General features: G+C 46.2%; 1 long non-coding RNA gene across 1 annotated transcript; it reads left to right on the forward strand.

The window, feature by feature from the left end:
• The first annotated feature begins 421 nt into the window (after positions 1-421).
• On the forward strand, positions 422-8,823 carry LOC114098747 (uncharacterized). The gene is made up of 3 exons (XR_003583780.3): positions 422-496; positions 7,344-7,520; positions 8,692-8,823. It is a non-coding gene; the product is annotated as an uncharacterized lncRNA (long non-coding RNA).
• Positions 8,824-9,389: the final 566 nt, after the last annotated feature.

Genomic DNA, 9,389 nt, shown 5'->3' on the forward strand with positions numbered 1-9,389 from the left:
GATTTGAAGAAGCCAGCTGCCATGCTAGGGACACGTGACAAGGAGCTGTGGGCACCCTCCAGATAAAGGATACTACAAGCTGGGTCCCTTGACTGTCCACCTGCAAGGAAATGTACCCACCAGTCACCTGAATGAGCTTGGAAGTAGATTCTTCTCTGGTTGAGCCTGCAGATGAGGACACAGCCTGACAGATTCCTTGATTGCAGACTTACATGAGACCCCAAGAGTCCTAGAAATAGTGAGATAAATGTGTGTTATCTTAAGCTGCCAGTTTTGTGATGCGTCATTACAGAGCAATGCAGATAACTAATATGGACCTCCCCAGGAGTGGAAAGCTATTGTTCAAGTCCAGGTGGCTTATTTGGAGGTCCCCAGTAAACGCTCCAGGAAGGAGACCTGAACCAGGGAGGGGAGGGAAGTACTTGTTGCCAGATGTAGGGGTGATGGGAGCTCAGTCCATGGAGAATGCAGGATGAAGGTGTGGCCCAGTTTGGAGGTGAGAAAGCTGGACTATGGAGCGACTCTGCTCCTGTGAGTGTGGGGGTCCTACCAGCCCACTGGGGACTGTTCCTACATTGTTGGGTGGCTGCTTTCAGGGACATTAACTCTTTACCCCCTGGTCTTGCTTTGCACTAGGGCCAAGTAGACTCCTATGGTCATAAAAAAAATGGAAGTGACATGTGTTCACATTGCACTTGTAGCCTTTGTGTGTAGAGGCTGGTGCTGAGGGTGGGCAGCAGGGCTTTCATGAAGACCAGCTCGGGAGCAAAGTCTGTCCCTCTCAGACTTTGGGTGAGAATAGGTGATGTGATTCCTGCCACTTGAGAAATGTCAGTTTCCTTTAAAAAAAACAAAACAATATTTTCCCCAAAGAAAGGTGTGTGAGAATCTTCCATGGGGCCTCTGACCAATGCCACATGCTCCTGGGTTTGACACACTCGTTAGACTTCACTTTCCCCCTTGGGTCCTCACCTCAAAGCTGTACTGCAGAGGCCTCGTCCTGCTCACACACTCTGCTCCTGTGAGTGTGGGGGTCCTACCAGCCCACTGGGGACTGGACACCCACATAGCAGGGCAGCAGGGCATGCAGGATGTGAGGCAGCCCCAGGCCAGCGCAGTCGCTCTGAGCAGTGCAGACTCAGGCAAGCGCACGGCCTTCTACTCCTACTTCCACAGCTACACAACGGGAGGATGATGCTGATTTCTGTGGCTGTTGAGGATTCCACGGGATAACAGATACTGTCGATCGCCATGTTGCCAGGGAGTCCTGTGCTATAAAGGTGCTTTGAACACTGAATGGCGGAATACCGGGCCATTGCTCCTGGTGGACACACGGGGTTAGCCTCCTGGAAACTTCCTGTCACATTTCAGTCAACTGATCACTGCATGATCTTGTGTGCTTTTGATGAAAAGCCTTATTTGATACAATTGTTGATCATTAGCCTTGACCTCCTGGCCATCGACACTACAGGGCCTGTCTGAATGAAGCTTAGGGAAGATCTGCAGTTTCCCCGCCAGTGGTCTTGTGCTCTTTAGCACTAGATTTGCATGTTCTTTTGAGACAGAAAACTGACCCCCAGAAAGTAAGTGGCACCAAATAGACTTTAAAAAGTCCCCTTGCTTATAGGACGGGAGCCGAAACAGGAAGGTAGAGCCCTGCCACGTTTGAACATCTCCAGGAACCTTTGCCTCCCCGTGCAGAATGCTTTGTTGCTCTGCCTTGACTGTGAATGCCCACAAAGAAGCCGGAATGTCACCAGGACTGTTACAGGGATTGCCAAAAACTTTCACTGAGTTAAAGAATTTGCAAATACAGAATACCGAAATAGTGAGAGTTGGCCCTATGTAGAGTTAGGCCAGGAAAAAAAAAAAAGGTCACTTATTATGTTATTAATCAGGTTCAGAGTGGAGTGAGGTAGAGACCGGTTAGTGGACACCAGAAACCCAAATGTCAGCTTGTGCCATAATTTGAAACCCCTCACAACGATGGAGAAGCCTTGAGCTTCCTCTCCTCTGTGTCTACCAGGTCTCCAAGGATTTCTAAACTTCTCAGGCTTACCTTTCGGGCCTCCCTGGTGCAGTATCCAGGGCTGCACAGGCGCGTCCTGCATTGATGCTGAGGCTGCTGGCCTGTGTGGGCCTGGGACAAGCTTTGTTTGGCCAGGTCCAACCCAACCTGGCTCCAAGGCCTGCGTGCCATTGCTGGGGAGCACGGGCCTGTATCCTGCCATTGTTCTGGGAAGGGCTGAGGTGGGAGGTGGGACCGTCCTGCCGGCGAACAGCCCTGCAGATAGGGAATCTGTTTCCAAATTGCTGGAGTCATAGAGGAAAAAGAGGCTGGCTTGCATTACACCACACCACCCCCTTCCTGCTCTCCACCCCAACCCTCCGGTCAGGTGACCAGAGAAGCCCCAGGGGGTCCCTAACCTCCACTTCTGTGCTTTTCCAGGGAGATAGAGGAAAATAAAGGGAACTCCCATTTCTGGACATTCCCCCCACCCCATGCTGAGCCCCCAGTGTTGGCCACTTCCCACGCCTGCCTGTGGAAACCTCCCAACAGGAGTCCACTTGTGTCTGGAGCATCCCTGGGTCACAGAGTAGGAAACTGAGGTTCAGAGTTGTCCCGTGAATAGCAGTAACTTCAATCCCCACCTGGACATTGGGCAGCATTAACTCAGTTTTTTTTTAATTGTTCTTTATAGTTATACATGAAAGTTGTGTGAATTCTGACATATTTATATAAACATGGTGTGTATTTTATTCTAATGAGGATCTCAGTCTTCTGGATGTACGTGATGTGGAGATTCTCTGTGGTGTATTCATAGATGTACAGGGAACGTTATGTCAGATTTTTTCCACTCTCTTTCCTCTTCCTCTTCCCCTTCCTTACCTTCATTCCTCTTTGTTTAATCCACTGACCATCTATTCTTCCTCCCCAGCCCTACCCATTGAGTGTTAGTGTCTGCATATCAGATGGAACATTTAACCTTTGGTTTTTTGGGGTTGGCTTATTTCACTTAGCCTGATAGTCTCCAGATCCATCCATTTACCAGAAAATGTCATAAAGTCATTCTTCTTTTTGGCCTAGTTATATTTCATTGTGTATATACACCACATTTTCTTTATCCATTCACCTATTGAAGGGCACCTAGCTTGGTTCCATAGCTTAGCTATTGTGAATTGAGCTGCTCTGAACATTGATGTGGCTGCGTCACTGTCATATGCTGACTTTAACTCCTTTGGATATATACTGAGGAGCAGGATAACTGGGTCAAATGGTTGTTCTATTCCTAATTTTTTGAGGAATCTTCATACTGCTTTCCAGAGGGGTTGCACCAATTTTCAGTCTCACCAGCAGGCATTAACTTACTTTGTACTACCATGGAGGATTCTGTCTGAGAGACATCTTAAAGAGCAGAAAGTGTTGCAGAAAACCCAAAACTGCACCGGGAGCCCTATAATAATCCTTAAGATAACATAATAATGATAAGAGCAATAATGACACCCGCTGCTTTCTAAGTGCAGGGCACAAAGCTCAGCACTTCGCTACTTTTCTGTTGGTTAGTTGTTCTGGTGACATTTCAGGGTATATGTTATCATTATGCCCATCTCAGAGATGAGGTGTCTGAGGCTGGAGATAAGAGCCGACTCGCCCGAGGTTGCAGAGGTTCTAACCTAGAAAGCAGGAGAGCAGGGGCAGAATCCAGAGCCCATCCTCATGTCCGCTCTGCTTCAGGGTGGGGCTGATGAGAGGCCTGCATCTTGTTCCCCAGCCTTCTCCTGTCCCCTGGGTGACTCCTCCATATCCTCGAGAGAAAGATCAGTGAGCTTTGGTGACATAAGATGCAGACTTAATCCCCTTTTATTTCTTTCTAGGTGAGTGACTTCGTGAGTCACCTAAGCTCTCTGAGACTGGAATACCCTTCCCTCACAATGAGGTCACAACTGTTGTCTAATTTAGAGAGGTGTGTAGAGGATTCCTGAGTTCATATGCAAGGAAGTACCTTATCAACTCTTCTACCATCCAGAACTCATGAATATGATTTTTTTTTGGGGGGGGCAACCAGGGATTGAACTCAGGGATTGAACTCACTCGACCACTGAGCCACATCCCCAGCCCTATTTTGTAAATTTTTATTTAAAGACAGGGTCTCACTGAATTGTTTTGTGCCTCACTTTTGCTGAGGCTGGCTTTGAACTCGTGATCCTCCTACCTTAGCCTCCCTAGTCACTGGGATTACAGGTGTGCACCACCACACCTGGCCAAGTGGTTTTCTTTTAAGCTCGTGATTCCTGATGTCTTGTCCTAAAGGGGTCCTGTGCTGCTTTGTGTCCCACACTGTGAGGAATATCAGTACAGTCACGCCCAGGAGATGTCGGCCCATTTCATAGATGTCAATCACCATCCCCCTTCCCATTTTAAGATGAGAAAACTGCGGCCTAAACAAGAAGACACTTAATCACAAGTCTGCAGCGAGTTGGCGACTGAGCTGGGATGAGGCTCTGAGCTCTCTACTCCTGGCCTGATGAAACTTCCATCAAATGCCCCAGTGGATCCTGTAAGAAGTTTTGGCTTCGAATGATAAAGAAGATGAGCAGAGACAGCTCTGCATTCAGGCTTTTGTCTTGAAGAATCGTAGCTAACCGTTCACATGGTGTTTCCGCATTCCCATAAAAAACCACCACGCATCCTTCCAACTATGCATTCTGAATTATAGACTTGCTGGGAATCGGCCTATACTTAAGTGTGGAGTTTAACGTGTGCCTGGGACACCAGATAAAGCTGCTGCCCCCAGTTTATGTCACTGTTGGATTCTAATTGAATATTGTCATTATTTTTAACACATGGATTGCACTTCATATCTGTGCATTTCTTTGTATGTGGGACACTCATCAGGCATCCTCATACCCATCAGGTCACCTGATTATCACCCAGCCACCCGAGGAAGGGGCTGTATCTTTTTTATTTGTTGTTTTTAGATACACATGACAGTAGAGTGTATTTTGACATGTTATATATACATGGAGTACAACCTAATTCCACCCATTCTTGTGAGTGTACACGATGTGGAGTTACACTGGCTGCATTTTCATATATGAGCAAAGGAAAGTCATGTCTGATTCATTCCACTGCCTTTCCTATTCCCATGCCCCCTCGTTTCCCTTCATTCCCTTTTGTTGAATCCAAAGAACTTCTATTCTTCCCCTCCCCATCTTCCCTTGTGGTGGGTTAGCATCCACATATCAGAGAGAACATTTATGACACAGTCACATCAATGTTTATAGCAACTCAATTCACAATAGCCAAGCTATGGAACCAACCTAGGTGCCCTTCATCAGATGAATGGATAAAGAAAATGTGGTACATCTACACAATGAAATATTACTCAGCCTTAAAGAAGATGAAATTATGGCATTTGCTGGTAACTGGATGGAACTGCAGAATATCACACTAGGTGCTCTATTTTTCATGAATACTCTTGATGACTTGAAGACACTGAGAATCCAGAAAGGCAGCTTGACCAGGAGCATTATATGGATATGAAGAGGAGGTACTGGGACCAGGACTCAGTGCAGACTCAGAGTTCTTTCACCCCCACATTGCCTCCACTCTTCCTCCCCACTGATTTCTGCCACTGTCGGTGGGCACTGGGGACAGCTGTGTTGGTGCGATATGCCAGGAGGGAAGGATTCAAGGGATGTAACAGGGACTCAAGGTGGAGATTTGGGACTGGAAGGATTTATCTGGAGTAACTAGGAGCAGACAGAACTGGAAAAGACAGGCCATGATAGGGGAGCCCAGACCCGTGCTGGAGGAGGGTCACAGTTTGCAGAGCCCTTAGCAAGACATGCCACTTCCCTGGGAAAGTCTTTCCTGACCCTCAGACTCTGTGATGTCTCTGAGTTAAGCATGGTTTAATTCTGCCTCATTCTTTTCTAATGATTTTGATAGTTAAAAATTACTTATTGGAGGGGGCTGGGGTTGTGGCTCAGTGGTAGAGCACTCGCCTAGGACCTGTGAGGCCCTGGGTTCGATCCTCAGCACCACATGAAAATAAATAAATAAAATAAAGGTATTGTGTCCAACTACAAATAAAAAATAAATACTTAAAAAATTACTTATTGCAGTGGTCTATTTTTGCTCTGTGTGTCTCCTCCACTTGACTGGAAGCTTCCCCAGGGCAGGGATGAGTTTGATGATTGCCGTTATGTCTAGCAGTGTGGCTGATACACAGTTGGAGCCCAATAAATGCTTATGGACTGGAGTAGCACCCTGTAAGAAAGATAGGGTTCTTAGGCATGCACTTCTTCAGGGCAATGAGACCATGTAGTGCATAAGTTTTCAGAGTGCTGTCTGGAGACCCTGACAGTTTTTAAGGGGAACTTGAGGTCAAAAAGCATTTTTGTAAAAATATTTGCCTTTTTCATGACCATCCATCCATCCTGGAGTGATCTTTTCTGGGGCTTACTCACTGTGTGATGCCATCATGCCTTGATGACAAATGAGACGTGTGCTTAGGTGTTCTTGAGTTTTGAAAAATGACATGGTTTTGATTTCTAGTATGGTATCTGATAGAACCCACAGAAGCACGAGTTCTTTGGGGTCCTCCATAATTTTTAAGACTGTGAGGGGTCCTGGGGCCACAGTGTTGCAGGATGCTGGCTGGGCTCACGTCTTGGATATGCGTGGATTTAGGTACCCAACACAGCTTCTTGGTGACTTAGTGTTCTCCCCCGTAGGTGGCAATAAAGCTAATGGAGGTGGCTGAGAGGGTCAGTTAAGAACTGATACGACAAGTTATCAGAATGTTTCCTGTGTTTTAGGAAGGTCAGCCCTGCGGGGGTGCAGGGTGGGGGTGGGAGGCCGGGGGTATTGGTGGGACCGAGAGTTCTCTTAGTTCTTCCTGTGGCTGGGGCTGCAGAGGCCTGCAGGGATTGGGCCTTTCCCACCGCTGGACCTGGGAGTCAGGGACAGGGGGCTTGAATCCCTGTCTCTAGAGTCCTGATAGAAGTGCTCGGGGCAGGGGAGCCCACGGACAATGATGGGGAGGGACAGCCTTTCAGGCCCTGGGCTCTGACACCTGCCCCTGTAGAACACAGCCGCGCTGGCCTCAGCCAGAGAGAAGCTTCGATTCCTGGAAACGCGCATCAGCATATTAGTTACTGTCTTATCAGCAAAGTGCAGAGGCAGCCAGGGAGCAAGGGAGGGATCCTGTTACTCGTGACGAAATGCCCTTTTGGTCAAGTATGAAAACTGTTTCAGGAATGAGTTCCCAGCTCTGGTGTGAAAACAGATGTTGGATTCTTTTTTTTTCTTTTCCTTTCTTTCCCCTCTGACACAGTTCAGGAAGAAGGGGCAGATGTCAAACCTTTGAAGCAGAGCTGCTCATCCACGTGAAGGTCTTGGGATGATGTCAGAAGAGAAGCTTCGCTGTCAGGATGCTGGGTCGGGGGAGCCTCTCTCACTCCCAGGTTCCACAGAAGGGAGCTGACGTCCCTCAGAGGAAGAGGTGCCCCAGGTCTGGTGGTATGGCTGGGTCTCTCTGAGTCCTTTGCTTATTCCTGAAATAAGATTAACAAGAGTCACAAAAAATTATAAGCTGACAATCTTGAACGTGACCATAAGAAATAAACTTAGGAAAAATTGTTTTTAGGGTAAGGGCAAAACCTTACCTAATCATTTATTCCTATTCTTTTTTAAAAAATCAAGTCAACTAAAATAGCCTTTTCTTCTCAAAACTAATGTTGATGAGGGAATAGAAACAACTCTGAGCAGATCAGCCACAGCATCTGCTGGGTTGAAGGACTCAAGAGGGGACCAGAGGTCAGATCTGGGCATCAGTTAGAACCAGGGTCATCCTGCATCTGTTATCTAGTGGCCGTGAGATCTCAGGCCAGTCTCCAGGGTTCAGTTTCTGCTTTGTAAAGTGGGGATAGTGACGCTTTCTTGGAAAAGGCATCGGGAAGATATCAGAGTTACTAGGAAGAGCTGACCTAACCACTTCGAGCACTTCCTGTGTTGAGCCCTGTGCCGTGTGCTTCCCGGGCCTGCACACATTTGATCTTTTAAATAACTCATTCCCTAGGTAAGAAGGAAAATGGAGACCCAGGGAAGTTAAGGACCCGTTCACTGAAGTCAAATACGTAAACTTGCTATGTGTCGATTAAAAATATATATTAATAAAAAAAAGATGTCCAACATACAAGTAGTCAGTTTTAAAGTCATGGTCTGAATATTGTCATCCACTCCCCTTTCTCAAATTTATAGTTTGAAATTTTATCCCCCTAGGTGATGGCAATAGGAGTGGGGACCTTGGGGAGTTGATTAGGTCACAAGGGTGGGGCTCTCATGATTGGATGAGTGTGCTGATCAAACAGATACCAGGGAGCTTGCTTGCACCTTCTACCATATGGGGACACAGCTAGAAGGTACTGCCTGTGAACTAGAAGGAGCACCTTCATCAGACAATGAATCTTCTAGCACCTTAGTCTCGGACTTCCTAGCTTCCAGAACTGAGAGGAATGAATTTACATTGTTTATCATCTACCTGGTTTATAGTGTTTTGTTTGAAGGCCAAATAAATTAAGGTAATTCATACTAGTATAATAATTATTAAAACAATGATATCATTTTTATAAATATAAAATATTATTTGAATCATATCTGCCTTTCTTGGCTTATCATTGAAGACCTCATCGTTCTGAGATCATTATTGAAAAGAAGTCAGGCAAGCAGCACCATCGTATATCTGAAGACAGCATCCACGGTCTCTTCAGTATGTGGGGTCCCTGACCTAGAGGGCCACCTTGAGAAGAGTGAGAAAAATAAATAAAGACTTCCTAATTAATTTTTGTGTCATAAAATTAATCTCGGAAATCCTACATTGAACGTCTGCCATAGATCTTCCCTGGTGAGCGAAACGATCAGGTTACTGTGTTTGAGTAGGAATTACACAACCCAGTCGGGGGATATTGGTTATCTCATGCTAGTCACAAGGTTAGGCTGGCGCTAATATAAATGTCTTGATTAAAACAAATGAGTTATTACACCATGAACATTTTTTTGTTGTTGTTGTTGCATCTTCTTTCAGGATGTGGGACTCATGGGAGAAAAGTCAAGGCAAGGTCCCTCCATGATAAGAAAGTTGGGAGCCGCTCAGCTGGGAGATGCAGCCATTTCACGGTTGTTTCATAAACAGAAATGGGCCAGGCTGGAAAGGCAATTTAGAAGAAGAGGGATGGTCCAGGGATTTCTTTTTTTGGTGCTGGGGATTGATTGAACTCAGGGCATTCAGTTTTTGTGTCTTACTTCTTTCACTCAATATTTATTTGTGGTATTCATCCACATCCTAGATTTTTATATTTTATTTGGAAACAGGGTCTCACTA

The sequence above is a fragment of the Marmota flaviventris genome, chromosome 13 (genome assembly GCF_047511675.1).
Source record: "Marmota flaviventris isolate mMarFla1 chromosome 13, mMarFla1.hap1, whole genome shotgun sequence".
Taxonomy (NCBI): Eukaryota; Metazoa; Chordata; class Mammalia; order Rodentia; family Sciuridae; genus Marmota; species Marmota flaviventris.